This window comes from Camellia sinensis, chromosome 15, assembly GCF_055761805.1.
Source record: "Camellia sinensis isolate YWXY chromosome 15, ASM5576180v1, whole genome shotgun sequence".
Taxonomy (NCBI): domain Eukaryota; kingdom Viridiplantae; phylum Streptophyta; class Magnoliopsida; order Ericales; family Theaceae; genus Camellia; species Camellia sinensis.
The window spans coordinates 123015981-123032316 of NC_138975.1; positions in this window are offsets into that span (position 1 = coordinate 123015981).

Consider the following 16336-nt stretch of genomic DNA (forward strand, 5'->3'; position numbering starts at 1 on the left):
TCCCATTTGTCGGGACGTGTGAAACACTAGCCCAAGCGGTTCTCAGGATGCATGAAACATAGCCTTGGGCGGGTTTTACCTCGGGACGTGCAAAGCACAGCCTCGAGCGGTTGGTTCTCAGGATGCATGAAACGCAGCCCTGGGCAGGTTTTATCTCGGGACGTGCGAAGCACAAGCCCGAGCGGTTTTTCTTTCTTTCATCTTGGGATGTGTGAAGCACGAGCCCGAGCTGTTTTCTTGTTATCTCAAGACGCGTGATGCGCGGTCCTGGGCGGGTTTCATCTCGGGACGCGTGAAACGTGACCCCCAGCGATTTTTTTTTCTTGTATCTCGGGACGCGTGAAACGCGGCCCGGGTGGGTTTTCTTATATCTCGGGATGCTTGAAACGTGGGCCTGGGCAGGTTTTCTTGTATCTTGGGACATGTGAAACGCGGGCCCCGATGGGTTTTCTTGTATCTCGGGACGCGTGAAACACGACCCCGAGCAGGTTTTCTTGTTTCTCGGGACACGTGAAACGTGACCCCAAGCGGTTTCTCTTGTATCTCAGGACGTGTGAAACACGACCCTGAGCGGTTTTCTCAGGGTGTGTGAAACGCAGCCTTGAGCGGTGTTTTCTTTCCTCGCCTCTTATTTTGACGTGGTTAAAGTGTGTTTTATCTCTTGTATGGAAATCTGTGTTGGCTTTAAGCGTGAAGCTATTTATTCATGTGTTATTTTCTTGCTTATTGTATTCATCCTTGCTTATCGCATTTATTATTGCCTATTGCATCATCTCACATGATCATGAGTTTTCAAAATAGACGGCTTCGCAAAGCGTGTTAGTCTAGTTTTCAAAGTTGCATTGTGCCTATCACTTTACATTTTGCTCCAGAACCACGCTGGTTTGATTCCTTGCAAAGGGATACGTACGCAGCCTGTGGGCGCAACCATTCTTTGTCTTGTTTGTTTGTTTGTCCAAGTCTTTGGCCTTGTCAAAATGGGCCATCTTCGGGCTTTGACATTCACTCACGTCATTTCATGACTTCCGAGTTTTGTCAAAGAGGGGCAACTGTAAACAGCCCACTTTTACTGTCCTCAAGACTTGGACATCATCATTTGTGCACTCGATGATTATGACTGCATGTGCTCGTTTTAGTGCCCGAAGTCCTCGATGGAATGCCCTGTCTTTGAGCTTTCAAACCCTGTCCATTCTATGCCTTATTTTGGACCAAAACCCTAGTGCTTCAAACCTCAAGACCCTGGGACCTGCAGGCCTCCTCTGGTGGGCTTCCAACCACCTTTTGTGGGCTGCCGGCCACCCTTGTGCCTTTCCGGCCAATGATGTGGCTTGTCGGCCACATTAGTGGCCTGCCAATCATCAGTGTCCTTTTTTCAGATATTTTGTTGACAGTTGTGCCAGCTGTTACCACAATTGGCTGCATCTCCCTACACATGTATGGAGGGATATATCTCAGCCAAATGCATTCTTTTCTATCTATAGGGGGTCTCCTCCCCCATTTTTGAGGGTTAGAATTTTTGGAGCAAAAATTATCTCTCTCTCTCTCTCTACATTTCTCTCTCTCTCTTGCAAGTTTGTGCATAGTAGCTTAGATACACTACACTTTTGCCTACACCTCCTTGTCTTTGAGATGAGGTTCCTTGAGGCCTTCTTGGAGCTCTAAAAGGTGGTTTTGGCTTGAATTGTTGTCTAAAGTTGGTCTTCCCTTCAAGAGGCATAATACTTTCTTTTTCAACTTACTTTGCATACTTGTTTTTCTATCTCTTTTCCACTAATTTTGGGCTATTTTGGGCTATAAAAACTCTGTTTTTGTGGATTGCAATTGGTGGTTGTCGGCCATTTAAAGGTAAGAGGTGGTTCACCTTTCTTTCTTCCTTGTATGTAAGGCCTTTCCACATTTGTTTCTCACTTTCAAATCATTTTTTTTTTGGCTTTTGAACACTGAATTTTAGAGTAATTTCAGTAGTGAAAATCATGTTTTGAAATCCAAATTTGGAGGGGTTAGCCTCCCTTCCTTGTGCCTTGTTTGCTAGCCTAATTAGTTCTATGTGTTAGCTTAATTTTCTAGCCTTTTATAGCTTAATTCCAGCATGTTTTAACCTCTGTTTTGGACTGTCTTGCCTCTGTTTTTGGCTGGTTGTTGCATTTGAGTCTTGTTTTGCATGCTTCTACTGTAAGTGTCCTCACAAGCTTGGTGTTTTACGCCTTTATACACCACTTGTTTCAGTTGATTGCATGTTTTAGTGCTTTTCTCACTTAATTTCAACAAACATAATCTCTGCAACCTCCCTCATTTCTTGACTCTTTGTTTGCTTTGAGGGTTGTTTCAACCTTAGGATTGTTTAAGCTTGAGATTGAGCTCCATACTTAATGGTTTAATCCTTTTTTGGGAGTTCATTGTCAACGGCATGACACATCTCTCTTGCTTTAAACTACCCATTGTTTGACACTTCCTTCTCTTTTAGAGGACTCAACTCGCCAATGGACTTAATTGGTTAAAGAATGGAAGGGTAATTGAAATGAGTAACTAAAGTTAAAACTAAAATTGTGCAAAGATAAGAATTTGATTGTGTTTCGGTGTGTTCAATCGGACGTTAATTAAACACAAGAAAAATTGGGACATTTCATATTCAAAGTGATGAAATGTGCCAAGTTTCCTAGGTCTCCATTGCCCTTGATCATGCATGATAGGGTGAAGGTTGTGAGCCTTGTTTGCACATTTATTAACTTATACACCTTGGTTCTTTGGCCATCATGCAATGAAATTGCTTGATTGATGATTTTTGAACCAAGTGTATCACTCCTTTGAGTGTGTTTTGATGATAAAGAGGGATACACAATACAAACAACCTGTGAGAATACTCTCTCTTTGCTCTGTTTGCTCTCTGTTGCAGCAAGAAATGGTGCATCATCAATGGCCGGCCGGCCATTGTTCCTGGCCTGCAGGCCATCAATGTTGGACGACAACCCCCTATTAGTGGCCAGCCAGCCACCGGTGAATTTTGAGTAGAATGCTTGTGAAGCAGAGCAGAGTTGATCTGGAAGAGGAAAACTAGTGCATGGGTTATGCAACAGAGGCTTTCGGGAGCAAACAGTGGACGTTCTTCGGGTGGAAACCGAGCATGCATGGGCCTCCTTTGTTTCCCAAACTAGTTAATTAGTTTAAATTAGTCATTTGTCATTTAGTTGTTGTGCTTACATGTTTTAATAACTTATTGAGGCTAGTTGATTAATTCGTATTGTAATTAATTAGTTAACTAGTTGAATTAGTCACTTTGTAATTAATTAGTTAATGTAGTTAGCTAATTAACTTCGTACTGTACTTATTTAATTAGCTTAAAGTAGTTAATTAAATTAGGTCGTCATTATTGTAATAATTAATTAGCTTAGATAGTTAGCTTATTCATTCAAGTTTTGTAATAATAAGTTAAGTAGTTTAACTTAGCTAGTTTATTTATTGGGACCTTCCTGCGTGAGGGCGTCAATGTTGTAATAATGTGTATGCCTTCCAACCCCACATCTTTCTCGTTTTTATTTATCCGCTTTTAATGGTTAGATTAGGGGCATCACCTTTCAATTAGCATATCGCATGTTTGTATTCATTCATTTGTCTTACATACATTGAGGCTCGGTTCATCATTCAAACTTGTATTGTCGTTTATTACCTCGTTGAATACGTGTTTAAACACATGTTATGAAATTGTTGCAAATAACATGTTAAGTAGCCGAGCCTATTTTAGTTGCATTATTGCATGCGTTGCATTAACTATCTTGTATAGTTAGGTATCATGCATATTTTTCTAACTCTTTTGTTTTTTCTTAGCTTGGAGTACTATGTGAGTTTTTAGTGCTTTAGCACACTTGCATGAGTGTGAGTGACTGTCATGACTAACATGCTTGCCATGAGGCTAAGTGCTTACTTGTTAAACTATTTGAATGCTTGTGGATGAAGGCTTGTTGTTTGAATTGTAATGATTCAACGAATGTACATTTAAGCCCATTTTGTCAAGTGGTAAATTCACAAGCTTTAAGCCTACTTTGTCAAGTGACAAATTCAAACCCTTTTTTGAAAAACAAACATGAAATTGAATTGTTCCAATTTGAGCAAACTAGTCTATACCTTGTATGTGTACATCACATAGTAACACTAGTCTAATAAATCGCAACAAGAGCATATAATGTTGATAAAAATCATATCATGATTAGTAGAGACCAATCTTTGATCGGGCGAGCGGGGTGCTCAATTCATGACCTTCCCCTCTCGTACCTAAGTACCCGAGCCGAGACAGTCTTGGTGATGACGGATACGTGGCTTTTGGCATGAGTCTTGGGTTTCATAAATTTTCCCAAAATAAAAATATTTAGGTAGCGACTCTGTGTCTGGCAAAGTAGTTCAATATTGACATTTTTTATTCAAAATTAATTTTCCAAACAATTTGTCGGATTTGGACTCTTTGGTGTTTATAAATTTCACATTGCACTTGTGAAATTAGATTCAGAATCATGGGAGTCCGAACTGTAGGGTTTCTTTCAAACTTCCGAAAGGGGGTGCGAAAAAGCAGAGCTGCACCACCACATTAATGTTCTTTTACTCAATTCCACAATACTAATAAACTCATCTAACCAAGATAGATTAATACCCTTTGTGGTATGAGGTTTTAAATTCAACTGTTATGGAGAAGAGTTTGATATCTTCGTAATGGTTTATTTCTCCCCCATTATGGAGATTATATATAATTAGGCTTTGTTGATTTTTTAGTTATTTGGACTAGTGATCTATTGGATGATATAAATATTTCTTATATTTGTAATTACTCTCCTATTAGTTTATGTTTCAGAAAGATGTTTCAAATTTTTTTTAAAAATAAAAAACAAAAACAAAAAACGAAAAACAAAAATACTTATAATTTTACCTTTTTGAATGGTATAAATAATTTTTTAAAATTAAATATTTTTTAATATTTTTTTTAAAAAAAAAAATTTCAGAATCTCAAAAGTTATCCGCAAAGAAACGGAGTAGGTACCATGAAGGAATGGGTCCAAACCAAAAACCAAAATGGCACCGGCGGGACTTTGAATAAATCGCCAAATCAAAATCAAAGCCCCCTCAAATTTCCGACACGCGTACCCTTCGGAACCTCCACTCGTGCCGCTATTAGCGCCGCTCTGTAGCAAAGTTGCAACTCATGCGGATTGAGATGTTGTCCTACCCTAACCGGCCTTCGTTTCACATGTTGATTTTAAGGTTAAAATAATAAAATAAATATATATTATAAATACACTTCTTAAGATTTATTTAAAATATGTATTATCTCTTGTGATTTAAAAAATTATAAATATTTATCTGTTACAATATTTTATTTAACAAAATTAATTAAAAAAATAAAATTTTTAACTGTTCATCTATACAATAATAAAATTATCTAAATTATTAATTGAAATAAAATTTTAACATTACTAAAAATTATTAATTAACTTGATGATTTATGAATAAAATGACCTATTTGTTGTGAAATTAGAAATCTTATGGGGTATAATATAATTTTTAAAATCACAGGGAGTAATTCATAATTTAAGTAAATCTTGGGAGGTGTGCTTGTAATTTATCTTAAAATAAATATAAAAGGATTAAAAAGATTAAAAAATTAATAAGATAAAATATCATATTGAAATTATAATTTTTTTTTTTTTACAAAAGTCAAAAATCTAATTCAAACGAGATTTTTTAGCCAAGATTAAAATAATCAAAAAAATTAAAAAGTCAAAAAATTAACCTACTTTCCAAATGAAACCTAATATTGGGGGTGTTTGGGAAGCCGTGAGTGAGGCTATTTTAGCCTTAAATGAGAAAATAACCAAAAAGCAACGGCGGCCATTGATTTTCAAAAATAAAAAAAATAAAGTCAAAAAGGAACGACTGTTGCAGCAACGCAGCCTACACTGCCACCAACAGTATAGGCTGCAGATAGGTTAAATTACTATATTACTCCTACACAACAATTTTGGAAAAAGTAAAGTCATGAGCAAATTTGTCACTTCAATTTAAATATCATTTCAAACACATTTTTCAATACAATAATCAATCCAAAAATTTAACCCAACTTCTCAAACACACAAACTAAAATAACCTATTAAAATAACCAAAAAACTTACTAAAATAGCCACTTCCCAAAGCCATTGTGTTAAAAGTTGTCCAAGCTTGCCCTGGGTCTATAACTTTAGGTTGTCAGAACAAATCCAATCCAAAGTAAACCTGAATTGCTCCAATTACATATAATTTCAATTTATATTTTTATTTTCTGTGCAACTAAATTAATTAATCTATTAAAATTAGATTATTTATAAAAAAAATTATATAAAATCATTAATAATATTAAAACAAATAATTATATAATATAAAAGAGATGTCATTATGATGGTGTTTACAATTTATAACTAAGAATATTAAATAAGTGAAATTTTGTATTGTGTTATTTATGTACATAATATGTATTCAATATGATCTAACCATTTAAATTATTTTAATAATATCTAATGGCTAATAATTTATATGTATATTCAATATTTTTATATATACATATAATTCGGATTTTGGGTCGAGTTGTTTGATATCTATATCCAAGAATTCAGTTTCTAAATTTTTGTCCAAACCTGTATCTAATTTAAAAATATTTTGTGATCTCTATAAAAATTTGGGTTGGACTCGGATTAAGCTCACTCAAATTGCACCTCTACTATCACATGCCCCACTACCTCTCCTCAGGGGTAGTGGCAGCATAGGCCGAGAGAGGTTACGTGCCCCCTCAGTTTTGTAATTTTTTTTTTTTTGTTATTGTCATGTATAAAATGTATTCTTTTTTTTTTCTTAACATGTTTTTTGGCTAATAATTTATTATATTGTTCACAACAAGTAGTTATTTGATACTTTGAGAACACTATGTGGTATTATTTATGTAGTAGTTTAAATCCATAGTGTAGCGAAAAATATTATAGATTGGATAAAATTAACTCATTATTTTTAAGTAGTTGACATATTACTTAGTGTGATTTGTGATTTTCTATACTTTGAACATCACGTAGGTAACGTCATATGGTACTCTAGGACTGTTTAATAATTTTCATTCAAAACACATCATTTATAAGTAATGTCATCTCTTTAATATTTTTCTGTCAAATAAAAATTAAATAGATTCTATAATAATTTGTGCCATAAATGATGTGGTTTTATTTGTTAAAATTAGGAAGTTCGATCCATAATTTTTTGTACTAAAATTGCAAACTTACATCATCATCTCACACCGAGCTATTCCACACTGTTATAGAAATTTGATTTGTTCTTATTAATAATGAATATGTAATTTTTTATATTTAAATTTATCTCATAAAATGATTATTATCTTAATGTTGCTCATGAATTTTTTTTAATAAAAAATTATAATTAATAAGTGCCCCCTCTAACCTAATTTTCTGGCTCCGCCACTACCTTTCCTATATATTTGAAGAAATGTTAGAGACAGACACTTTTAGACTTGCAAATTCATCTACAGTGATATGGTAAAGGAGTTGGGTTTTGCATTATTGGATATATAACAAATTAAAAATTAACACATATAATACCACACCCTTGTAAATACAATTGTAATAATTTTTTTTATAGGTCTTAAAACATTTTCCAAATTATTATAAGCAATATGAGATAGGACGACAATTCAACAATAATAATAATTATTATTATTTACTGTTTGTTTGGATAGAAAACAATATATATTTTTTGTTTGGTGGTGTTTGCAAGGCAAAGGTGGAGATGGTGGCGTAGTGGTGATGGCGGCGATGATGGTTATGTGGTGGGAGAGGTGAGAGTGTAGTGACATTAATAAAGTTTTAGTTTAAAAAATATTTTCTACCCTTTAAAAATAAAAAATATTTTCTATCTTAGTAGACTTATTTTTCATTGCCATGAAAAACAATTTCTATTGACCGTAAAAAATATTTTTAATTCACTTTCACTTTTATTTTCATTGTACCAAACTCTAAAAAATAAGAAGACTAAATGCAACTGTCTTGGATCTATCAACCATGAAACTTGTCCACAAAGAATAATGGTAGAGACTTCAAATATTCTACCAAAAGTTTTACCAAATGTTTCACATGGGTGTGGGACCTACACAATGTGGGTCCCATGTGAATCCCACACCCATGTGAGACATTTGATGAAACTTTTGATAGAATTTTTGGGGCCTCTAACATTTTTTGTCCAGAAATGAGTGTGTGGTATAGATGAAGAGTTATTGTGTTGTGGGTCACATTTAAATCTCATCTATACAATTTAAATGTGGGTAAATTTTGATTTTTTTTTTTCTCTCTCGGGTTTGTAGTGTTGCTCGAAAAACATTTTTGTTTGGTTTAGTTTTAAAATCATGATTTGAGTGTGGAGTTGTATTTTGAATTATGAGTTTTGAAAAGAGAAAATTTTTTTAGTTATGACTTTAAAAAAGTTTTGAGTTGTATTTTGTGTTTTGAGTTTTTGAGTTATATTTAGAAATCTTTTGAATTTATTTTTTTTAAATATTTAAAAATATATATTAATTTTATTTTTTTAGGATAAATATTTTTTATTGTAAATATTTATTTATTTTTAATGTGCGCTGTATTTACTATATGTATGAGCTGCATCTTTTAAAAATATTTTAAAATTTAAGATGAGTTGTATTTTTTATTTTAAATATTTTTTATTTTTTTAAAAAAATTACTTTTTAAATATTTAAATATCTTTAAATTGAAAATTTTTTTGGATCACATATATATATCTAAATCATAACAAATTATTTGGCCAATATTTTAAAAAATAACAAAATATTTTTTTCAAAAAAAATTTAATAAAAAAAATTTCTACAAAAATAAAAATAAACAAAATATTTTTTGAATTTTTTTTTCAAAAAAAATATAAAATAAAAAAAATAATTTTAAAGAACAAAATAAAAAAAATTGAATTTTTTTAAAAATATAATTTTGAAAATAGTTTTTAAATTGAATTTTGAGTTGTGTGTTTAGTTATGAGTTTTAAAAATAATTTTTAAATTGAGTTTTGAATTGTATGTTTGGTTATGAATTTTGAAAAAAAAAATTAAATTTTTTTTATTGGAATTACGATTCCAAAACTAAGGCTTACAGTAAATAGGTTAAAAATAAATTTTTAATTTTTTTTCTTAAAATATATATATATATATATATATAAAGAGCAATGATATAATTTTAAAAAATCAAAAAACTTAAAAACAATCTTTTTAACCGACTTTCCAAATTACTCATTCCATCCAAACAAATAAAACGTTATAGTAAATTGTTTAACGAGTTTTGAAATGTATGTAAATTTGATTTGCAACGGTCGAGCCATATAGGGACGGGTGTCACCTTCCAAATTTTTGAAAATTTAAATATTATATAATATATTTTATGATTATTTTTGGAAAAAATTACACTGACACCCCTTAAAATTTGTCTTTAAGAGCATCTCCAACGGTGAACATCTTTTTTCATCAAATCTGAGGAAAAAAAGGACGATTTTCTCAATCTGATACGAGGCGCTCCAACGGTTGCACTTAGTTTGCATCAAAATGCTGGGAATGTCCGGTGGGTTGACCTGAAATTTTTTCCTCCATTTCTGAAATTTTGAGTCTCATTAGTAGCCCTTGTTCTCTTCAACGACCCTGGAGGTGACGATACAACCATGGAGCTTCTTGGTTCAACAAAGATCTAACAGAACTTTAACAACTCTACTGAAATTGAATTCACAAAACCATAAATCCCAATTGTTTGAACCATAAAAAACAAAAGAAAAAAAAAAAAAAAAAGGAATAGGTAAATCGAAGTCCAAAGAAGATCGTCTTTCATCAGAAAGATTTTGGATGTATTGAGTGGTGGTGGGTTTGATTGGGGAACAGAGGGAGTGGTGCTGGGAAAGATGGAGGAGTTTTGGGAGTGATTGTGAGGAGGAAGAAGATAAAGCCATGGTAATGGTGAATTTGGAGTTGTTTGGTCTGGTTGATTTTCTGCACAACAGGTATGTATGAGTGAAGAACCAGCAGTGGAGTACCACCTCTGTATCAGAACTAGTTTTGAAAATTGAACATTTTTAGCATTGAAGACCCAGCTGATCAAGCTTCGATTCGTTGAAGACGTCGGCGACGAGGCTGACTCCTGTGATCGATTGGGTAAAGCAGAATGAAGCATATTGAAGCAGCTGGTGGGTTGACCAGTTGGTCGACCGGTGGGTCGACCGACAAGTTGACCGGTAGGCCACTTGCAACGTTACAACATAGTGATTTGGTGAAGGCTCACGCTAATTCTCACTTTGGTGAAAATTTTGCTCCGTTCTCAGTTTGATGAAACCATTGGAGCAGAAAAAGTGATTTTTTTCATCAAATTCAAATTTGATACTGAATATGATGTAACATTGGAGATGATCTAATATAAGTATCATTTCGCGTTCTAAAATTTACATCCTTAAGGTTTAAACTTTCATTACAATTCAATCTTTCTATTAGTCAACCATTAAGTTAACTAATAGAAAAAATTAATATAAAAAATTAATTTTTTAAAATACCTATTTTACTCTTATTAAAAAAATAACTAGTAAAGAAAATTTATAAGGAATTGCAAAAATTCATTTAATACATTTATTATTAAACATTTAGGTAATGTTATATGGTACACTAGCTTTTGTAGTGTTAATTATCACAAATATCATAATTAGATCATTTTCTATCATAACTAAAAAAAATAGTTATAACCAAATACCGTATAAGGTATAACAAAATACCTTTTAATTTATAACCAAAATAATGTTATAATCAATAGTTATAACTAATATCATAATAGGTTATAACCAAAGACCATGATAAAATAAATGAATTGTATTAGTTTTTTTCATTGGTTGACTTAACGGCTAACTAACAGAAGAATTAAATTGTAATAGAAGTTTAAACCTTAAGAATAGGAGTGTAATTTTCTAAACATGAGAAAATATTTGTTGTAAAAACAAATCTCAAGTAGTGTCAGTAATTTACCTTTAGTTTTAAAATATATAATGTGGGGATAAATAAATTTATAAAACCACTTACAAATTCTTTATTTTATCAGCCTTTTACAATGTATAATTACATGTTTTCTAATTATTTCACATTCAAGAGATATATGTCATTTTATTTATTTTTTATTTTAAAAATGAAAGAAGTGTTTACTTGATTAAGCCAATTAACAATTCACTTTAATTCATACGTAAAAATTTTAGAAAATGATAAAATAAATGACTTGTCACTTTTTTTTTTGAATGTTTTCATAGTGTTTAAACAACGAATTATTTTTGATTAAATTAATTTTTTTATGCATGTATCTTGGCCATCCTAAACAGTATTTAAAGTTCCACCCTTAATTTCAAATTAGTGTTTAACGAGTTGAATACAAGTTAAACTCAAGTGTTTTGATTTTTTTATAGTGCTTATATAAGTTAAGTGATAGATTATTCAAATTTAATTTGAAAATTCAATAATAAGAATTTAAATGTGTTTAAATTTGATTTACTTATCAAATGAGTTGAACATGAATTAAGCATAAGTGATTTTATTCGATTGGTAGTCTTAAATATTATGTGACATTATTTGTGTAATATTTCAATTTAATAAGTCTATGGATATAGGTCTATGATGGCCGGCCCCCATAATATTAGTAGAGTCCATTATAAAACTATAGTTTCACTTGTTCTATTTATATATTAAGATAGAAATTAAACTGTGTTAAAAAATAACATCTGCATAGTTTATGGTATTGTAACACTATTTTGCTAAAATATACATTTATATGATTAAAGTGTCGTACATGTATAATACACATATGATTTATTACTTGAAGGTAAGATGTTTGGGGTTAATTATTTTGGTAATTATTTACTTGATATAATTTTTTTTTTATCTTTAGTGAATTTTGTAAAAAAAAAAAAGTAATTTTTTAAAAGACTAACCGAAAAAGTAATTTTTTATTTTTTATTTTATAAAAAAGTCTATAAAAGACAAAAAAAAAACGTAAAAGTAATTTTTAAATTTTTTTTTTTTTTTTTTTTTGAATTCCACTACATCAGAGGCACTTAAAAAAGTAAACAAATTTGACATAATTTTTTAAAAAAATCAATAAAGACACAATAAGTCAATATGTCAAGATGTGTACAAAAATAAAGTAATGATGTGAGTTAAATAAGTTAATAGCGTGAGGATCCTCTAGAGTTTCTTTTCTAGAGTGATCTCTCTACAGTGAGATCCAATGGTTGATATTAAGAGATAAAAAACGACGTCGTTTGATATTTTTTTAAAAAAAAAAAAAAATTCAAATCCAAAACCAAAAACAACAACAACAAAGACCAGGCTCTGTTTTTTTTTTTCTCTTCCTGACCCAGCGTTTTTTTTTTTTCCTTTCTTCCTCACAGATTTGAAGGACCATGCTTTGTTTTGTTTCTATGGTACACTTTGATTCTTCAAACTTCAAATACCCAACTGCTACTAGCAGTGAGTGAGAAAAATAAATACAAAATAAAGTCACTCAACATCTTCACGACTCCTCTCTCTCTTTGCTTCTTCTCTAATCTCTACCTCAAATCTTAAATTTTCAATGAAATCTGAGATGGGTATCTCAGAAAACTTTTGAAAAAGGAAAAAAAAAAAAATCAGATTTCAGATTTGAATTTTCTTCTACTTCTTCTGATCTCTGTTTCTCTATTTCTAATCAATGAAAATGCTTATTTCATTCTTCAACAGCAAAGACAGTTGCAGAATACAAATTGATGCCTTCAAATCATGGGCTATCTTCTAAAAGCTATAATCATCAGCAATCAATGAGTTTTTCTCAGAGCATTGCTGTTCAGATTCAAGAAATTGATCGGTTCAGATTTGCAATCAAAATAAAGAAAGAAGAATGTATCTTTGATGATGTTTTGAAACCTGATTTTTTTTTTTTTTTTCAAAATTGCTCACGAGGCTGAATCTCAAGCTGTTCTTCAAGTTCTTTCTCAGCCCCTTCTCCCTTTCTTCCTCTCTCTCTCTCTCTCTCTCCTCCTCTTGCGTTCAAACTGTAAAACAAAGAATTTTTTTTTTGGGATTGATCTCAGCCATTGGCTTCATTAGTGGGACAGGTGTCGGGCTGTGAAGGATCACTCTAGAGGATCACTTCACCAAATCACTCTAGAGGATCCCAACGCAAGTTAATAAATCAATTTCTAACTTTTTTTTTTTTTTTTTAAATATTGCCAAAAGAGACTTCCTAGGCCCCCCCAAAAAAAAATTGTCGCAATTTACTATTGTAAATACTATTGAGGGTTGTTTAAAAAAAATGGTTAAAAGTTAGTTTTTTTGGCTCTTTTTTATTTTTTTATAAAAAATGTGTAAAAAATATAAGAGATGATATAATTTAAAATAAATTAAAAGTTAAAAGATAATTTTTAACCATCTTTTTAAAATAGTCCTAAATTAATCAAATCATGTGTACATATATTTTTGTGTGTCGATAAATCTAATGGGCTATTTGATACTCCGTTTGGCAAGAGCTGAACGAGGCTTTCTTGGCTATTTTAGTCACAAAAGACAAAATAGGCTATTTTAGTCATAAAAAATAAAATATCACATCCAACCCATAATCATTACATTCTTTTCTAAAAAAAAAGCCAAAAAAGTCAAAAAGTCAAAAAGCCCTTCCTAAACCAAACTTTTTAGCTCAGGCCAAAATAGCTAAAAAAGCCAAAAAGTTAAAAAGCTAACCCACTTCCCAAACGGAAGCTGATATAATTTTTTTTATGCTCATAACTTTATATATATATATATATATTTATATATTTTGAAAATCTTGTGTTAAATTATTTAAGGGTGAAATACTAATAAATTTTAAAACGCGATCTTATGAACTGTTTAGTCTTTCATTTTTTCTTGTAAATTCAAAAGTCTCATTAAAGTGGAAATTATACAAAAGTGTAGTCACTTACATGTTTGAGTTTAATTTTTCAGCGATAAAAGTAGGTTTCTCTAAATGTAGAATTACAGTTTGGGAAGTGATTTTGTTGGTTTTTTTGGCTATTTTAACCACAAAAGATAAAATAAGCTATTTTAATCACAACAAACAAGACATCACATCCAACCCATAATCATTACATTATTCTCTAAAAAAAAAAGTCAAAAAAGTCAAAAAGTCAAAAAGCTCTTCCCAAACCAAGCTTTTTAATCTAGGCTAAAATAGCCAAAAAAGTCAAAAAGTCAAAAAACTAACCCACTTCCCAACCAACTACACTATAGAAGTTTTCAATTTTCTCTCCTTTTGGAACAAATCCCACATTACGAATAAAAATGTAACAGTCCAATAGCGTAACATTTCAATGTAATAAACTAAAAAACTTCTTGATGTTTTTTTCCCAAACGTAACAATGTAACACCAAAAAAAATTTCGTAGTGTATTTTTTCCAAACATAACACTCCAATCAATGTAATCCCAAATATAACACTCCAATATAATATACTCCAATGTAACACAAACAAAAACACTAAAAACACATTAGTATACTTTTTTCAAACGTAACACTCATAATTTGAAAATATACATTTACAAAACTTATTAAGGAATTTTTGTACTCATTTTGGAATGGTTTGAACAATCCAACATCATTTTTTTTCAAGTATTATATCGGAGTGTTACGTTTGGAAAAAGTATACTAAAAAATTTTTGTATGTATTACATTAAAGTGTTACACGGAGGAGTTTTTTTTGAAGTGTTATATTTGATAAAAGTATACTAATTTTTTTTTTTTATTTTTTTTGGTGTTACATTAGAGTGTTACACTAATTGTTTTTTTTTTGGAGTATTTCATTAAAGTGTTACATTTGAGTGTTATATTGGAGTGTTATAGTTTGAAATTATACATTTGTCCAAAACTTATTAAGGAGTGTTTATACTTTTTTTGAAATGTTTGAAGAATCTCACATCATTTTGAAATGTTGGAAGAATCTCATATTTCAAGTCATTTTTATACTCATTTTGAAATATTTTTCAAATAAAAAAGATTATCATACAAAAATTCATTCCAAATTTGATTCTCATAGATTATGTACCTTATCTTTCTATCACAAAAGAAAAAAAGAAAAGGTAATAGAATAGAAATAAGAATGTAATCCTAAATCTAATTATTAAATAATATATTAATCTAAGACTGTCACGACCCAAACCCGGCCCTATGGGTTTAGCACCGTAACCGGCCAGTAATCCGAGATTACCGAAGGCCTGCAGATACAGTAATACAGTAAAATAGAGTACAGGGCCTGGCGGAAGCCAATACAGTAATTAAACAATGTCCAATGAGCTGTGACAGTCTGTATGCAAAAGATTTTTCCATGCATTCATACATAAACAGTACAGAACAGTATGTACAATACTTACATCCATTCAAACTAGGGACTCAACCCTACATAACAGTACAGAAAACATTCCGTCTGTACAAAATTTACAGTCACACAGTACAGGGACCTAATCCCTTGGTAACAGTACAGTAACACCCGGTCTGTACAGAACAGTAAAACAGTACAGAAGGGGGAAAACAAACAAAACACCCCCAAGCCATAGCATGGCAACTCGGAACCTCGCAGTGAGGCACAAAGGCTGGCTTGACAAAACTGGAGTCTAACCCTGACGCTCCTAGCTCCGATCTGGTGCCTGTACACCTACATATATATATGAGCAGTGAGCTAAAGCCCAGTGAATAACATAAAGCGTAAAGGGGTTTAGGATGAATGTCCTTACAGTAATGAAAACAGTTCAATTCAATCAGTATTTCAGTTGTTCAGTACAGTAAACAGTCATATGTGGTACATCCATTAGTATAACAGTAACAGTAGGTCTTAAAAGACCGGACAGTAATGATGGCCATCAGTCAGTAAACAGTAGTGGTTCCACGAGGGAACCGACAGAGAATTCTGTCGCAGTAACAGTAACAGTAAACAGTAGGTACTAAGGATGCCACAGTACAGTTCAGAAATAAAGGACATACATTCATTCAGTAAATAATACCAGTTCAGTAAACAGTTTAGTTCAGTATTCAAAAGATAATCAGTTGAACATATCTTTACACAATTGTTACTCACAGAGTTCTGGGCTACAGTATGCTAGAGCGCGTCTCCCCAGTTGCCAACCCTACACAGTTAACAGGTTGAACACACTAAGCTACACAGTTGGGAAATCTCATAACTTAATCCCTAATGCCTCGGTGTGTTCTACATCTATATCCTCAACAAGATGCCTTAAACTAGGCCTAAGAA